General features: G+C 31.4%; 1 pseudogene; it reads left to right on the plus strand.

Moving 5' to 3' along the window:
* The first annotated feature begins 3,470 nt into the window (after positions 1–3,470).
* On the plus strand, positions 3,471–9,362 carry LOC149187691 (uncharacterized; annotated as a pseudogene).
* Positions 9,363–19,375: the final 10,013 nt, after the last annotated feature.

The raw sequence follows: 19,375 nt of genomic DNA on the forward strand, positions 1-19,375 counted from the left end.
AAAACTGAGAGTTTTTGTACATGAAGATACTGTCAGCAAAAACCTCTTTCTGTTTTTGAAAACTCATTCTCAGTTGTTTGTAAACCATGTTTTAAATGACTGTGATGTATATGAAAAAACATAGTTTTAACTAACCATGAAACACACATCTGACGTGGAGGCAAGAGGTGATATGGAGGTGGGGGATGATGTGGAGACATGACATGGAGGTGAGCGGGGACAGAAGTCCAAGTGGCAGGCGGTGAGCGGTGCAAGAGTGCAACGAGGTCAAATGACGATGGGAAAAGGGGAGAAGGTTGGCAGATTTTGGAGGGGGGTCAAAGTGGTAAGTGGTTTGTGAATGGGAGGGGGTGCGAAATAGCGCGAAGGTGACACGTAGGGGTGGGATCGACAGGGAGGAAACCACTTTTCGGACCACCTCCCCACCCCCGCAGATAAAGGTAGAATGGGTAGGGGGGCCAAAAACCCTTGTCGGTCGTCGATCCAACAATGAGTCCATCGAACCGTGAGATGAAGCACAGAAATTAACATATACGACAATCACCTTTTGTTGCTAGTTGGTTTTATTACATATTAATTAATCATGTTTAAATTACACAATTAACTTTATTAAAACAAAATTAATTTACCGTGAAACATAATTACTTTATCCTAAGGGCGTATTTTGTCTTACAAGCCCATTTCCTTACTTTTTCTATTTTTTCTTGGAAATAATTTGCAAAATACAATATTATTTACAATTGGATATACTAAAAGAAAAAGCTCAATTATCATTTCATCTTATGATTCATAAAACCCTAACATGTATACTAATACCTATAAATATTAATATATATATTTTTCTTCTTAAATTAAATTAAATTAAATATATTTATAATTATAATAAAAATTAATAATTAAATAAATATATTTATAATTATAATAAAAATTAATAAGTAAATAAATATATTTATAATTATAATAAAAATTAATAAGTAAATAATCTAAAATTAAGTTTAACAATGTCTATAAAATTAGCTAGCTTTAAGAGGTTTTGAAGGTACGATGATTTCCGTGCACTCTTAAGTCACAGTGATTTGTGTTCACTTGAGTACTTCTGGAAAATTAAAAAACAATATTTCTAAATGAAAATTAAAAAATAATATTTCTGAAATTTAATAATAAATATTATATTTGTAACGAGGAATTTATTCAAATTTTAATAATATTTTATTTATAATTATAATTTTATTTTGATTATTATATATTTGAATTAGCTTGATATATTTAATATTTCTTACCATCTTTAAAATTAAAATATATGTATTTTTATATTTTATTTCATTAAAATTAAAATTAAAATCAACTTATATATATAATATTTTTAAATAAACATTATTTTCATTTATTTAATGCACACTTATATAAATATAGTAAACTATAAAAGAGTTTGAGTGTTCATATTATTACATCTATCACTTCCTTACATATTATTACATCTATCACTTCATTATGTTTTGAAAGTAATGGTAATTAAAAAGTATATAATCATGTATATAAAAAAAAATGTAATTAATCATTATGTTTTGAAAGTAATGGTAATTAAAAAGCCCCAAGGGTTAGCTCAATCGGTTAAGCCGGGGCCTCGCCAATGGGAGGTCACAGGGTCGAAACCCGAAAGCTCTTGGGGTTAGGTTTGTGATGGCCGAGAGGTGTGACCCCCTTCAGGTGGGGTCCACTCTAGAGACTTTCGATCCTGGACGTAGCGGACCACTGACCATGGTATCCGTGAACCAGAAGTGAAAAAAAAAAAAAAAAATGGTAATTAAAAAATATATAATCATTTATATAAAAAAAATGTAATTAATTAAAAGGTTATAATATAAATTTAATATATAGAGAGAGTTTAAGTCAGAGTAAATTGGAAGGTTGTATGGAAAAGTGTAATAGAAAATTGTATGGAAAAATTTAATAACTAGAATGTTATTGAAATAATTTAATTCCTTAACCTAATTTTCTCAATCTTTCCCAATAAAATTTGAATACGTGAACTTTACCCAAATAAAATCTCATCAAAATCATATATATAATTCAATAAAAAACTAAACCCCATACATACATATACATAACTTATCAATCAAGCATGAAAGTGCAATATGTTCATACATTATATAACATATCCACACTTACATGAAATATTGTCATTGCATGTATATCTCTCAAGAGTTATAACAGAGAAAACAATATTATAAGTATAAAACTTGTAACTGAAGTTTAAATAGAAAATCAATAGAAATGATATTATGTGAGATTCTTCAACTCATTTAGAAGGAAACACTGATATATCGCAGGATTCAAGCCCTGGATCACGCACTTTGACCAATTGTATATATCTTTTTCCCACTGATATAATACCATGTGAAAACATTATAAGTTAGTTTTCTTATTACTCAATTTATGTATATTGAAAAAAAAAAAACAAAAAATTACTTTAAGGGTTTTAAGTTTCTGTTTCATATTTTTTTCCTAACAAATTATAAATTTAAGTTATATAATCTACAAAACCTTTAAAAAAAAAAAATTATACATTTAAAAATATAATTTAAGAAATTAAATTTTTTAATTAAAATATATAAAAGAAAAATGTAAAACCATTTATATAATTTAAATTTAAATTCTAACAAAACATACTCTAACTACTTTGTGGTAGTGTTAGGGCTGTTTTGTGAATAGCTTTTAATACTAGCTGGAGATGGAGATAGAGATGTCCCAGATATATATTCTTTTTATTATTATATGAAAATAATTTAAAATTAATTATTTTTATAGTATAAATTAAATTTATATTAGAGATTTAAAATAAATTATTATCAATTTATTTCACTCAATTTAGTAATAAATTTAAACCATCCATTAATATGTGAAAAGCAGATTAAGACTTAAACCTATCGACCTAACAACATTCTTAAAATTTAAGACGCTTCTTGTTTCAATGTATTTTTAGGTTCCTACATCTATGTGCCTCAGAGTTTGGTAGGGTGAAAAGCCATCCCAAATGACTGACATATGTGGGTGACTTATTAAGTATAGTAGGTAGGTGATTTAGGCGCATGATTTAGTTAAAGCAATATTTTTAAAAAATTGTATTTTGGTTTATATATATATATATATATATATATATATATATTGGAATTTAATAAATTTTGCTAAAAAATTTTTAAAAATAAAATATAAAAACTTTATAAAAAAATTCAAAAATAAAATATAAAAACTTTGTAAGATAATGATAGAGGTTTTTTTTTTTTAAGATATTATTTAATTAATTTCAAATAAAATTGGAAAACATAAAAATTTTAACAAACATTTAACCTTTTTACCATTTGTTAAATATGTAATTTTTCAAACAAATCGATCCATACAAATTTCTAAGCTCAACTCACATTCAATTCTCGAGGACCATGAACCTCAAAGTTTGAAATTTGGTATCAGCCATGCATCTTACTCATGTAAATTTTTTATTGTTTTATCAGACCTCAATGTAATTTATGATGCCCAAATGTGTTAGAAGCGTGTCATCGTGTTCTAATAAAATTATCAACGCCTAATGTTTCAGCTGCCTTCCACGCTTTTCATGGAATAATATATTTCATGACAATTATGGCACGGATGGCCTTTTTATACAGGTTGTTTGAATTTCGCTCACAATTCAAGGAATAATGATAATTTTTTTTTTTTTTTTAAATATTTGATTTAGTTACATGTTGAATTAGAATTTTTAATTTTATTGTGTTAATATTGAAAATGATATAAGTTAAATGGTTAGTCAGTATTTTGTTTGGAAAATATTTTAGTTGTGGTGCTTTCTAAGTAAATGAGTTTGTTTCTAGTTTTTAAGAAGTTGTTATTTTTAGTTTGGTTGAGAAATATTTTCCATTGTTTATGTTTGTTTTTCTATGAGGTTGAAATTATAGTATCTAGATTCTTATAGTATGTTTGTATATCGAAAACACAAGATGTAAATATCATTTCCTAGAAAGAGGTGATCCTTCCGCAAAAAAAGTTGTATTTCAATCGTTATGTTGTACTGATAAAATTGGTGTTGTATGTCATTCGTTTAATAAATGCATTCAACCTTAGACACCCATGTTGAGATTGGTTGCCATCAAAGTCAAAGAAAAGTAAGGCTCCAAGCTTGAAAGATGAAGAAGTAACATTGAATTTAGACGGGCCTCCTTCCCAATCCACGTTTAATCGATCTAGATATGACGATGATGTTTACACATTTAAATCAGGAGAATGTTGCATATGCTAAGAGGAAGACAAAGAAAAAAACATGAAAAGCCCATGTGCCTGTAGTAGGATGTTATGAACCTTGTACCTTAAAATGATAAGAAACCAATAATTATAGTTCTCTTCAAGGAGAAAATATCCTTTTACAGTGAATAAAATGTACATGAAAATACTTGAAGAATCTTACTAGGTCTCTATATATAGGAGACAAGGGTTATAATTATAATAAAATGGGGCCATAAGGGGTTCTAGCCTACATAACAATAATAATAACAATAGAATGTAATCACTCAAGATTTAAGGTTTAATAAGGGGTTTTTAGGTTAACATGGGGCTCATATAGGGCTTAACATGCCCCTCCGCTTTAAAAAAATGTTGTCCTCTGTTAGAAATTAAATAACAAAGCAATGAAATGAAAAGATTGGAAAAAAAGAAAAGCATAAAACAAAAGAGACACATATATATGTGGTTCACCCAATCTAGGCCATGTCCATAGAGAAATATCTAGTCCTTCATTTTATATTATCCAACAAATTGAAGGGATACAACCTACAACACATTCTCTCTAATTTCCTCTTCGCCCTCACATAGTCTCCTCTCTTTTTTTCATAGAATAATACGCATTCATAATACAATTCCATCATATACACCAAGGGTTTCCTTCTAGCGAAAGAAATCCTAAATTAACATAACTTCTACCATCAAATATTATACCTAATGAATGGTCTAGATTGACTACGAAATTAAAATATTTTACAAGGAAAAATTCTTTAAAAAAAATCTTTCAAGGGTACTATGCCCGAACCCCCGCAAGTGGGGACTCAAAACACTGCTTCCACCCCCCATAGACCACCTTTTACTAGTAGTGGGGGGGAGCCCCCCTAAACCCCCACTATCAGGGAGTAGGATCCAAACACGACTAAAAAAGACCTCTAAATCAAGAATATAACCAAGCTCCATACCCAACATCCTCAACACTTGACTAACTGTTGGTGATTCTCCAAGAATAAGTCATCTTCCCATGTCATCTCTTCCACTACTATGTTTTTTCTTATGATGTACTCCACAATTGTTGGATCACTTGGCTACTTAATCCTTGTTTCAAGGATTGTTTTACTTCTATTATGGTTCTCCTTTCTTCAATTCTCATTGGAACATTTCTTGGATGCAAATAAATAACATGGGCATGATGTCAATTAGGTGGAAGAACCTTAGGAATTAATTCAAATAACTTTGGATGATTTTTGATAGCCTTACGGAGATCCCTTAACATAGATGATATTATTGTTGGAACATTTAGTGAACATAATTGTACCATTACACCATAGTGCCCCATTTTAATTAATTTTGTCATTCCATTAGAGCTTATCACTTTATATGGTTTCCTTTGGATATTGTTGTCACCTAAAGTGTACACCCAAGGCGCAATTCTTAGAGTAGGGATTAGGGTGGCAAACCCTACTTTGAGCATTGCGCCTAGGGTGTACACTTCCTCAAGAAGTTACTCATACATTTTCACCTTTAGGGACCACCCCCCTTATCCTGCTTAGGAGATAACTTAAAAAAAGTGAGTAGGGATTATGGTGACAACCCCTACTTTGAGCATTTCACCTTGGGTGTACACTTTAGGTGATGACAGATACCTCTAAGCTCAATTTCCTTTCCTTTTGATGTAAATCATATGAAGGGAGATTGAAAATTAAAGGTCATTTTTCCTAGCGATTGTAACCATTGGACCATTAATACAAGATAAACACCATCGATTTGTATTGTAATCATGTGATTACCTAAAAATTTCTTTCTCACATTGAGCTTAATGATATGACACTTTCTTGAACAATATAGGGTACCTCTTTCTACAACCACTACTTGAAACTCTAGTGCTATATATAAGAAACAATTGAGATTTTTTTTCTAATTTTCAACTTATGAAGTTAAGGGTACTACTCGAATCAATCAACAATGTTTCCTTTTATTTATTTTTTTATATTCTTTTATTTTGAGGGCTTTTGGAGTATTGATGCTAACCAATGCATGATAGGATATTGTGGGAGTAGTCCTTTTTAGCTCTAGATCTTGTGGCTATTCCAATTCTTGATCGTATTCCTCTTTAAAGTCTATTTAGAATAGTTTCTTCTCACTGCATTTATTCCCATTATTATACTTGTTGTCACAGTTAAAACATAGTCCCCTTTTTCTTCTTTCATCCATTTTCTAAGGAGTCAATTTTATCATTTTAAGAGAGGAAGCATAATTTTCAGTATAGTTATTAGTGACCTATTTTCTAGTGGGCATTTTTTTATTTTCAACTTTCCTTTCCCAAACAAAAGAATTATTTAGAGATTTAGGTTCAAAGGGATGTGCCTCATGTTGGATGATTTCCTTTAAAGTTCTCATAAATATGTCTAATAAATTATCCTCTAAAATATTCTTTACCTTGAGACTCAACTTTTGGAATTGTTGAATATGTTTTGTAACTAGACCTTTTTGTTCGAAGATTTACTAATTGAATAAATAATATATTTCTATTAATATCCCCATAATATGCTATCAATAACTCTATAAAATGGACCAATATATAACAAAATCATTTTTCCTTCACAAATATGTTGGTACCAAACATGTTGATCTTGTTCTAAAAATAGGAACGCAATATTTTCCTTTTGGAAGGATGCCACTTGGTGTAGATCAAAATATTTATCCTTTTTGAATATCCATGTAATAATATGATTGTCATCAAACTTCCTTGTATCATTTTTTGGAATATAGTAGTTCCTTGGTGCTAACTTGAAGCCTTGATGATGTGGATTTTGGATTGAAAATTCATGATTATGGTTCTACGATTCAATATTCGTTCTCTCCAATTATGATAGAATATTCCCCATTTGAGATTGATTCTCAACATCTTGCTTATCTTTATGTTCATGATTTCCTTGTATTTCAACATCCCTATTAGGGAGATATTTTAATAGAATTATTTGTAATTCTTTTATTTATTCCCTAATAGTTTTTTTGCATTTCTTCCTTATTTTCATCCATCTTCTTTTCTATTTATCTTTTAATATTTGTTGATAACCTGATAAATCCACCTTTTTCAACATACTACCATTTATTTCATTAACTTTCTTCTCTAACTGAGATAACCTGAATTCGCTTTCTTCATAAGTCAAGGATGAACCTTTAGTATATTTAATTGGTGTAGTAGTTTTCTTTGGAGGCATGTTGTAAAATAATATTAGTACTTCTCTTCATCACAACTTTTAGTCACCAAAAGAATGGGGTCTTCTAATCAACAAGTAGGTCATAAGTTATGTACCTTATTTTGGAGAGTGTATGAATGGATGAAGTTTTTCTTGATATATCTCTAAGATTTGATTCATTTTGGATCTGAAACATTGGTTTGTAATACTCTGGTATTTATTTTCTGCAATTCCACAGGTGTGAATAGAATTTAATGTGCCAAGTGAAAGTTATGGTAACCTTCCCAAACTTATTGATTTGTTCACTCTTCCCACAAGCAAGGCGTGTATACCATGCCACACGTCCAATTCTTCAAATGTAATTATGATTTTTTTATTGAGGTACTAATGTATGCCTCTTGAAATTACGGAAGAGTTCACAATCTAAAAAGTCACAGAAAATTAGATATAGCAAAAGTACCAAGTTTACCTTTTTTTAAATTATTTCAGGATTCTTCACGAACCCTATATCTACAAGGTATAAATTTGAAAGTATAGAGAACCAAATTATGAAAATTGAACAATTTGTTATCCATATTTCTTCTTTATATGGTCCATATTTCACTGTTTGAAACTTTACAAAAAAAAATATTATTAAAATTCCAAACTAAAATGTTTGAAATTGATTTCAAGAGAATTCAACAACCTGAAATTACTTAGAGAATATATATGAATTATAGCGAACAAAGATATGAAATTCCAACCATATGTTACTAATATTTCACCTCAATGTGGTCCAAGTTTCACGGTCTAAAACATCATAGAAAAAAACTCGCAACAAAAATTCTGAACTGACCTGATTTCAAGAGCATTTAGGAACCCTAATTTCCTTGGAGTATATCTCTAAAAATATAGAAAACCAAGATCTAAAATTTGAACTGGATATTGTATGAAATTTCTCCTCAATATTGTCCAGGTTTCACCCCCTAAAACCTTCCAGGAAAAAGTTATAGTCAAAATTCTATGATAACCAATTTAAACTAGAAAAACCATAGGATTATGAGCTCTAATACTAAATGTTATGAATCTTGTGCCTTAAAATGATAAGAAACCAATAGCAACAGTACTCCTTGAGGGGGTAACCTCCTTTTACAACGAATACAATGTACAAGGCAATACTTGATGATACTATTACTAGGTCTCCTTAGTTATATATATATATATATATATATATATATATATATATATATATATATATATATATATATATATATATAGATAAGGTCTCCTTAGTTATATATATATATATCTATATCTATATCTATATATATATGGGACAAGGGGTTAACTATAATAAAATTTGACCATGAGGGGTTCTAGCCTACATAACAATATAACAATGAAAATATAGTCAATCAATATCCAAGGCTTAATGAGGGGTTTTAGGGTTAACATGGGGTTTATATAGGGTTTAACATGGAAATTTAAGGTTTGCACATCAGAAATGTGTACAATGATGGTGCAATTAAAATAATAGTATTATATGTGAGATATGTCAATATCCATATAGTCCTAATTACATGGCCCCTCCTTAGACAAGTCATTTTAATGAAACTCCCATTGATTTGAGTGGAAGTTGAGGCATACCTAGAGCATAATTAGACATGCATGATCCTTGCTTGTTAAAAATGGCTACTACAAAGTGTCATTTCGTGCAAGTAGAATATGACAAGTCATTTCTTGCAAGTAGAATATGATGAATATGAAGTGGATAATGCAAATGGTGCTACATTATATCATTCAATTGCATTGATTCTCATGGCCTCTACATTCACGATATCATGCAATTTTTTGGTCTTTGTCATGGTCAACACATTTGACCTAGTCAAAATTATTCTAATAAATAAGGGTTGAAGTGGGTATAAGAATAAGGTGAAGAAAGATGTATTTAACAACCTATGCAAAATGATGAGGATATTCCTGTTTCCTCATAAGATTGCTTGACCACAAATACATTGCCTAATGCTTGGTGTGGCATGGAGAAGTTGACAAAGAAGGATCAATATGCATTAAATAAAGGTATAAAACTCAATTTCATTTCAGGGCATGTCAATGATTTATTAAATGATGATATTTTCATGTGTGGTCACCATGATTATGTGTGTCTCACAAGTTATTTCAATAAGGATGAATGAAAACCTTTTTAATTTGTTAAGTAAATGTGTTAAAAGTGGTCCCATGAATGATATACATGATATAAGTAATTGTTTTGGTTTTATGTTCCATTCAGACATTGTATGGAACATATTTCCCATGGGAAAATGATTACAATATAGCTTGGCACATTTAATTAAAAAAGGAGATGAAATTTGAATCTTATTTTTAAGAGGGTTTGTTCGAAAATTTTGTATGGAAATTATGCCTTTGTGATTTTTAAATCTTGAAAAGAGCATTCTTACTAACCTTCACAACCCCAATTTGATATAAAAATTAATTTGTTAAATTTCATTACTCTAACAACTAAAGGGTGAAGTAATGAAGAATAGAGAAAAATAATTAATAGAGACGTTTAATATATAAATTATGAAGAAGCCAAGCATGTGCATTATTTAGAGAAACAAGACTTTAGATGGAGAGGTAGAGAAAAGCGATGCATGATGATGATATGTAAATGAGTTTATATGTTTGGGTAGATGATTGCAACAAATAAATGATGTTAACATTTGTGTTATTGTAAAGCATTTTGAATGCTTGTTGTACCTAAGATGAAATTATATAATGGTCCACATGTGTTTCACGGGGTGCATGATTAGTTGTACCCAACGCCCCAAATTTTTAGCCCAAGTTGGAAAAATTGTTTCCCCGAGTATTTTGTAAGCCTTGTTGAATCAAGCCTACATACATTGCACAAATAATCATGTAGCATGTATCTGCATTATGCATAGGGATGTTTTGACATCATGTTGTGGAATAAACCACTCAGATATGTACAAGGGTGGCAAGTGGAATCGTATCCAAGATTGATGTGAAATTGAAGAAATTGTGCCTTCAATTGAGGGGGAAATATGAGAATTTAAAGGACCAAGTTAGAAAGATTTTAACTTATTGATGGACTATGTAAGAGAAAAGGATTCCTAGAGAACTAGAGATTAAAACAGATGACACCAATTTATCTTGATAGATGGATTTCTTTTCATGTAGAAAACAATGATCATTTGTTTGCAAAAAAAAAAATAAAAAAATTCTTATCTGTGGACATGAAATATAAAAATAAGGAATCCATAATGAAGAAGTGCAAGTGAATATGTGATCTTCAAAGTGGCAGAAAATAAAAACCCATGATAGTGCTTCTGATGGTATTGAAGACAACAACAAAAAAATTCAAATGATGGCGGACATCAAAAATTAAAACTTAATTGTTCTGTAATAGACTCAAGGCTATGTAGACATCAATAATCAATTGTTAAAAAAAAAAAACCAGAAAATTCATATGTGCAGGTACGAAAAATAAAACTAAGGAAGCCATAATGAAGAAGTGAAAGAGAATATGTGATCCTCAAAGCGGTATAAAATAAAATCCCATAATAGTGCTTATGATGGTATTGATGATAACAACAATAGGATTCAAATGATGGTGGACATCAAAAATGAAAACTTGATTGTTGTGTAATATACTCAAGACTATATTGTAATGTGCGTCACACATTGTATTTGTAAGCAAGTATATAGTGTTATGTTTGAGTTGATATGGTTTTCGTAGAAAAAAATTTAGTACGTACTTAGTATTTCTAAACTGAGTCAATATTTAATATTGATGAGGCAATGTGTACCCCAATCAATTTCGTGGTAATCTCGAAACCACTTTGTAGTGTAGATTTGTTTTAATCCATAAACCACATAACAGAGGAAAGTTCATGGTCATCTAGAGACCACTTGTTGTGATGGCTTAAGGTCATACAAAACCACTTAATTCTTTATTCATGGTAATAAAAAAGCATGTGATGGTGTGATGATGAAATGCAAGTTTGCAAGTGATAGGGAAAATATAGATAGGGGTTACTATAGAGCCTTTTGTTCCTTGGAAGTCTAGTGCAGGAGCAATGGGAGCATGGCTAAGCATAAGTTGACAAAACCCAAAGCGTGGTTGAGGGTAAGTTGAAAAAACCCAAAGCATGGTTACAAGTAAGTTGAGAAAACTTAGGATGATGATGGTGACACAATGGGATTTAAAAGTGCATATATAGGTGAGAAAACATGATGCGTGAATTAACCATGTACATTAATGGCATCACCATAGACTGACAATTTTAACATTAGTTACCCATCCATTTTAGTGGTTGATTGTTTCTTTATATGGATGTCACCATTTGGTTCATGTTGGTGACCCATGCATTCCATTGGATGGTTTTTCCTTTATATGGATGTCACATTTTGTAATGTTTGTAAATTCTATGTTGGAACATAGATGGACATTACTAATAAGTAGGTGCTTCAATTCATATTGGATCATGTGTTGCAGAGGAGATCATATTCGTGAAGACATTGCCATGTTAAGATTAAAACAAGTAGTTGTTAAGGGGGAGTGTAATTTTCTTATGTGTGATAATTGGTTTGAGAAAGAGTCTTCCTATTATTTAGAAGTTGTTGTATCATGTTGGTTTAAGAGATATTTTTTCAACTAATTGATTGTGTGATCAAGATAGTTTCTCTAGCTTGAACCCATTTGTGTATTTATATGTGTAACATCATTTGATTAATTACTTTTTGAAAGTGTGTTTTCTAAATTTTTATTTAATTAAAAATTTAGATTAAAAATGAAATACATGTTAATTTTAACTTAGTTACACACAAGGCCATCAGGGTTAGCTCAATTGATCAAGTTCTTGCTGTTAAAGTACCTCTCTATTGAGAGGTCACAGAATCAATTCTCCTCGATGGTCTTGCGGTTAGGCTCCATTAATGAGCTAAAAGGAAGTGATCCCTTTGAGTGGATATGCCTAGAACATTGTTTCCATGGACATAGTGGTCACCGATCTCCAGAGTCCGTAAACTACATCCAAAAACAACTTAGTTACACACATATATCAAGAACACACACATTAACAAGAAAGACACATATATATAAACAAGAAAATCAATTACATAACAATATATAATAATAAATAGGATTTTAAAACATAATTTATCAAGCATGGAAACAGATTAAATTTGTTAAGCTATAATACTTTTATCATTGAATATGAAGGAATAGATATGTGCCATAAAATAAAGTAAAAAAAAAAAAACAAAAAAATATACCTTATGAAATTTGGTCCCTAATAATAATTAATATTTAAGATTAATCTACCTTACTCTAACTAAGAAGAGGGTCAAACATTAGTAAAAATGTTGAACACTTTTGATTCTAAAATTTTTATGAGAAATTTCAAACATTTGTTGGTAATGTAAATATATAATAATTTCAATCATTAGCTTTTTCAAAAAATGATTAATATTTTAATTGGATTTAAGATATGTTATAATGAATAAGTAAAAGATTAATGAATATTTAATATCCTATTTTAAGATTGAAAATAATTGTTTAGGTTATGTTATCACAATTTTAATTGCTAATTTTTAAAAGTACTGAAAATTTTAGTGTCAGCGTCAAATTGTAAAAAACAGTGTTAAAGCACTAACAACAGGAGTTTCAGTGACGATTTGTATTAAACAAGAGAAATGTTGATAATGGGACTATAAACACTTTTGTGAGTTTAGTAAATTTAAAAATACACTGACAACAGGAGTGTTAGTGTTATCATGTGTTTGAAAATAAAAATAAAAATAAAAAAGGAAAATGTGTGTTGACAACGAGAGTCGCAGTGCATTTCTATAAAAATGGTCAGTTAAAACTCTGTTTTTTTCTGGACAACACATTAATTTTGGGAACGCTTTCCAAACAAATGAGAATGAATTTTTCAAACCCCAAAGAGGTTTTTTCTGCAACAGACCCATTTAAAACAACCTCTCTCAGTTTTCTAGCAGATATCATGGTTTCAGATTTTAGAAGGGATCATTGGACCCTATTTTCAGGATTTTGTAAGGAAAAAACTTATGGACAGTTGTTGATTTGGATGCCACCTCACCAAATTTGACTTGTTGGTCCTTATCTCCAGCCATGACTCCAACAACAACATGATATTTAGATGTAGATAGGCTTGGAAAGTTTCATATGCATGTACCTAAGAGATTTATATTTCTATTATTGGATTACTGTAAAAAAAAATTGAGCTACAAACCTGTTTCAGTTATTGTATTGTAAGAAAACACTGCAGAAGAGGAAAGGTTTGGAATTTATTTGTGGTATATCATCCCTTGTGTATTTTTTAGTAGATCATTAATGAAAATAGTCTTCATGAGTATTTACATAAATTATTGTGTTGTATTTCCCTGTCTGTCCTTTGATCTTTTTTACATTCCGTCATGTCTGAAAAACTAAGTTTATGAGATTGGGATTCATATTTTATGCTCATGTTTCTTTATTTCTCAGGCATTAATAATTGTTGTTCACTTAACCCTTACACTAATTTCCTTTATCTTCCTCCAAATCACTTCAGTGTCAAAGGAATTATTGCTACCTTTCTTTTGTGTTTTGCTCATCGAAATTGTGTTTGTATGAACCTGATTGGGTTAGACTCCATGCTCAATCATATTAGTTTCACATATCCCAACAAAATTTAAATCACTCTTCGATAAATCTGGCCATAGAACTCAATTGCAAACCTTCTACTACAGTGACCTTGAGTAGTTGACTTCTTAGGGAGAGATCCCTCTCCAGGTTGAAGGGCCAACATTCAACCTCAAAGAGGTTCGAGGTTACCTTAGAGGTTTTCCTATAGCTAGGTTTCCTCTAAGAGATAACATTTTTGCGACGTTGTTGGGGAGCGAAAATCATATTTTCTCCAAATGATTTCTTTGTTTAAGATCAGATCTCTGAGGGCAAGTGTTAGGTCCCTATAATACTAGTGATTCCCCCATTACTATTTTCATTCTAGCCCTTATTGTTATTATTGTACCCCTATTGTCCCCATATTGTTATTATTGTTCCTCATAGAAGCCCACTATTGTTATTGTTGTGCCCTTATATTATTATTGTTACGTCGGCTTTGATTATATTGTGACCCCTTAGACTCCTATATATAGATAGGAGGCTTTTTAATTTGTATCATCCAAGAATTTTTCAGTTGTGTAATGTAAAGAAGGTTTCCCCCTTGAAGAGGTTGATTTTGAAGGTGTTGATCTTTCTTTTCTTCTATTTTTTGAGCTGGTTGCATAACATTTGGTATCAGAGCTCTGGATTCTAGGGTTTCGCTACTCCAAAAAGTTCATCATGGAATTTTCGCTATAACTTTTTTTTTTCTGCGACATTTCAGAAGCTAAAACAAAAACCCATTTGAGCCGAAATCTCTCTGAACCTCGGGTCTGGATTTCAGATCTTGTCTCGCTATATTTTCGAAGATATGATCCAAGGAAGTTAGGATTTTTGTAAAATCCTGAATTATATCTCAAACAGGTGACGTGGGAAAATCGTCATAACTTTCTTTCTGAGCATCAGATTGAAATTTCGTAAGAAATTACATAAAGAGGATGACCTGTTGTTTTTTGTGTATTGATTTCAGGCCCTAAGTTCGAAACAGTGACACGTGGCACTTGGTACAAGTTCTCTCTACTAAACCCATCTATAATCAGGTCATCATGGGAGATTTGGCATAACTCTTCCTTGGAGAATCCATACTTGATCAGACTTGCGGGGTTAGAAATATGACTCATAGGGCTATTGCAAGATGCAATTTTAGACCTTTGAGATCCGAAATTATAGAGATACAACAAATTCAATATCAAGCTCCTACAAAGTGAAAAAAGGTGTCTAGTTTTTTTAAATTTTGCATAAGTTTGGTTTGAAAATTAGTTTGAAGGAATGCAAAGGGAATAGTGAAGAACTATTATCATTAATTGATGCACTGAAGAAAGAAAATTGGAACACCTAGTAAGAAAACTGAAATCTCTAGCATGACTCATGAAGAAGAGGAAGAAATGCAACATGATATATCAAAATTACGAGACCAAGTGCAACAAATTTCACTTTCACAAAAAGTAACAGAAGCTAATATGGATGGTTTAAAGAAAGGCATGGAAGCTAAGATAGATTGTATGAAAGACAACACTGAAGATTGGAAGAAAGACATGGAAGGTTGGAAGGAAGGTTTGACAAAGTTGCTACAAGAAAGGCTTCATAATGTCAAAAAGGTAGTAGAGGAAACTCATAATGAGAACAAAATAAATGTTAATCATGATTTGAAGAATGAAAACATTGAAGATTTGAAGAAAGATGTGGAAGGTTTGAAGGAATTTTTGACAAAGTTGCTACAAGAAAGGCTTCCTAATGGGGAAAAGGTAGTAAAGGAAACTCATGATGGAAACAAAAGAAATGTTGTGTAGTGTTTTCTTCTTCCAGGATTATCGCATCCATGATTATTTAGATCGACGTTTAGAGCCATCCACTATGGCTCATCATCAAGAAAGAAATGTTAATCATGATTTCATAGACTCTAACATTGGAAAAAAGACCCACCACGTTCCAAAGATCGATAGGAGGAAGTGTGATGGCAAGGATCCCATAACATGAATACTACAGATGGAACAATATTTTGATCTCCATAATGTGCAAAACACACAAAAGGTACACATCACAGCTTTATATTTGGAACAAAATCAGTTTGTATGGTATCGATGGATTTGTTCTTGTAAACAAATTGTCACTTGGGAAATTTTTACGGAAGAAATGATAACACATTATGGGGATACAAAAAGAAATACCTTTTTTAGTCAATTGATAAATCTCAAACAAAAGGGTTCAAAGATGGAGCACATTGAGGACTTCCAAAAATTTAATATAAGGGTAAAAGATATTCCAAAGGAGCATAGGATTGATGTGTTCATATGGACTTTAAAGGATAACATCCAACATGAGATTCGCCTTCGGGAACCTAATTCATTGGAGAAGGTATTCAAGTTGGAAAGAAAAATGGAAAGAAAAATTATAATAACAAGGAAGCCTACCATTGAAAACTATAAAGATGGAAGTGTTGTTGCTTCTAGCCTTCCACAACCTACAAGGTTTACACCACAACAATTGGAAGAAAAAAGAGCAAAAGGGGTTTGTTACAGTTGAGAAGAAATTATTTTACATAGATTTTGAAGAGGAGGAAGAAAAGGAACAGGAAACGTCAAAAGATGATGATATGTTGAGATTGCAACAAGATGATGGAGCTTAGTGAAAAGAGTCGCCTTCACTAAGTGGGCCCGCAGGCAAATTATGGCGCAAGTTTTATTTTTGATCACAGTGTGGATGATCACAGTGTGGGTGACCACAGTGTGGGTGATCAAAGTGTGAGTGATCACAATGTGGGTGACCAAAATGTGGGTGACCAAAGTGTGGGTGACCACAGTGTGGGTGATCAAAGTCTATTTTTAGACTGGCTGTCAAAAATAGAAAAGTCAAATATTATTGTCTTATAATAATATTTGGACTATAAACTTGATCTTATTCTCTTGGAGCACTTCAGTTTGAGCTACAGATGTGGCCCATGTAGCTGTCAGAAGGAAGTACGCTTTTCTTATGAGTCAGTTGAGTTGTTGCATGCATGACTTTAGTTAGAACTCAATCAGTTGAGTTTGGTGGAGTTGATTGTGGAGTTGATGGAGTTATGTTCAGTTTGACTTGGTTAAACTAGTTGTAGTTAGTCTAACTGCAGATAGACTAAGGATGAGTTGTTAAACTAATTATTAACTCATAATACAACTATAGAAAACAATGTAAACTTTGAAACGGGAACTATAAACTCAAAACGAGAACTCTGGCCCAAAAACCCCAAAAAAACCACAAAAACAGTGCTCAAAACGAAAAGTGTGTATACTGGAACGATGTTTTTTTTTTTTAGGTGTCAATTTTGCGGTTGTTTTAAAAATGGCAGCGACTACGAAATTTTCCTGCAAAATATAGCTTCAGAAAAAAAGTGTTGATACTGGAATAATGATTTTTTTTTAGGGGTCAATTTTCATACTTTTTAAACAATGCTAATAAAACCAATTTTTTATGTCTCAAACAAAGTTAACTTTTAAGGAAAAACACATTAATGTTTCTGGTAGAATATCATTTTTCTTTCTTAAGTATAAATTTAACATGTTTTCAACCACAAAACTAAAAAAACATGACATTATGAACAAATTATTTCACTGAATGAATTCAAAAGTCTTTATTTGTACACTGAATAAAAGAGACATTATATCTCTAATTTGATATTGCATTGTAGATATTTAAACAATAAGATTTATCATACTTAAGACATAATCCAACAACATAAAAATGCTTCATAACTTCTCATTTAACAAAATATGGAAAACATCCATTTTATTTGAAGATACGATGCATACATCAGTTATATAAACTGTCTTAAACAATTATTCAAAATCACTCATATTTTCTTGCACACCATCAGAATTCACATCTTCAGATGAGTGACTGGATGCTGACGAAGATGTTCCATATTCTTCTCTGTCATCAACTAGTGCCCCATCTGAGTCCACATGCATGCCCAAGATTCCAGGTTTCAAAAGTCTTCTAGATCTACGACTGGTTTCAGCAGAGTCCCATGTCAACACTGTTCCTTCTGGTAACAACCTTTTCAGAATCTCTGTCGTCTTGAAGCGAAGAGTTCCTCTCTTTGTTAAATTGAAGTCATAAACAAGTATGTCAACATCCTTCAATTGTAATATGTCTGTGCGGCGGCAATTTATATTTGTACCCTTTCTTTTTCTTTTTCCACCATTTTTTTTGTCAACTACCATCTCTGGCTTATACACACCATTGAATGGGTGTGTATTTGTGGCATACCAATGTACTTCAACACCTGTAACATCCTCATTTTCTGTAAAGACCTTTAAAACTTTAGCAACCCAAAATGGATAGCCATTAGGATCTCCATCTGCTAGCACTGCAATCATGCAACCCTCCTTAATATCCTGTACTGAACCCCTATAAAGGTCTTCCATGGCTTCACGTTGTGCACGAGATCTTCTGGAACCTATATACATCTCTCTTTCCTCTGCCTGTGAAGAATTAATAATACCCTGAGATTGTTGTTGTTCAACAATGTTTACTTCCTCATGTTCATTCGACACATTTTGTGGCCAAATAAATGGATTTTTCAAAGGTATATCTTCATTTATTGTTGTCGAAATGAGATCACTTTGATTATTGAAAAACGACTCCCACCAAACTGAATCAGCAATGTCAAAGTACTCATATGTATATCTAATACATTTTTTAATTTCTTCCAGGCAATCAGAATAATTTATAGCCCTGTTCTGTCTACGTGCATTCTGAACTTCACCAACTGATTGTAATGACAATATTTTTGATGCAAATATTGGATGATCTGGAATGAACTTCAAAAATTGCAATCCTGATGACGGTGCCCACTCTGTAGTAGTTGAATACTTCTTGCCCCATATTAGTGTTTTCCCATCAATTTTTTTGATACGAAATTGATGTTGGAAGCTAATGTCATTAAGTTGTTCAATGCATTTCCCCTCACCATATGATCCCAGAATAAACCTTCGCATGTCAACAGTTTCTTCCAACACTTTAAAAGCAGGCTCTGGCATGTATGATTTCTTAATACATTGAATTAGTGATGGCAAGCTCCCAACTTCCTTCCTCCTCAATGTGACTGAAAAACGACTGAACATCTGATCAATATGGTCATGAGTGTGCCCAACAAGAAGGAAACCAACCTTTACCTTTTGAAAAATTCTCAATTCAACAAGCATGTTCAGATACCCAAAAACAATCTGATTTTTGTTTTCACGGCAAGTGTTGTCCAATT

The sequence above is a fragment of the Pinus tabuliformis genome, chromosome 3_1 (assembly GCF_031772625.1).
Source record: "Pinus tabuliformis cultivar Carrire ecotype Pingquan chromosome 3_1, CPIR1, whole genome shotgun sequence".
NCBI lineage: Eukaryota > Viridiplantae > Streptophyta > Pinopsida > Pinales > Pinaceae > Pinus > Pinus tabuliformis.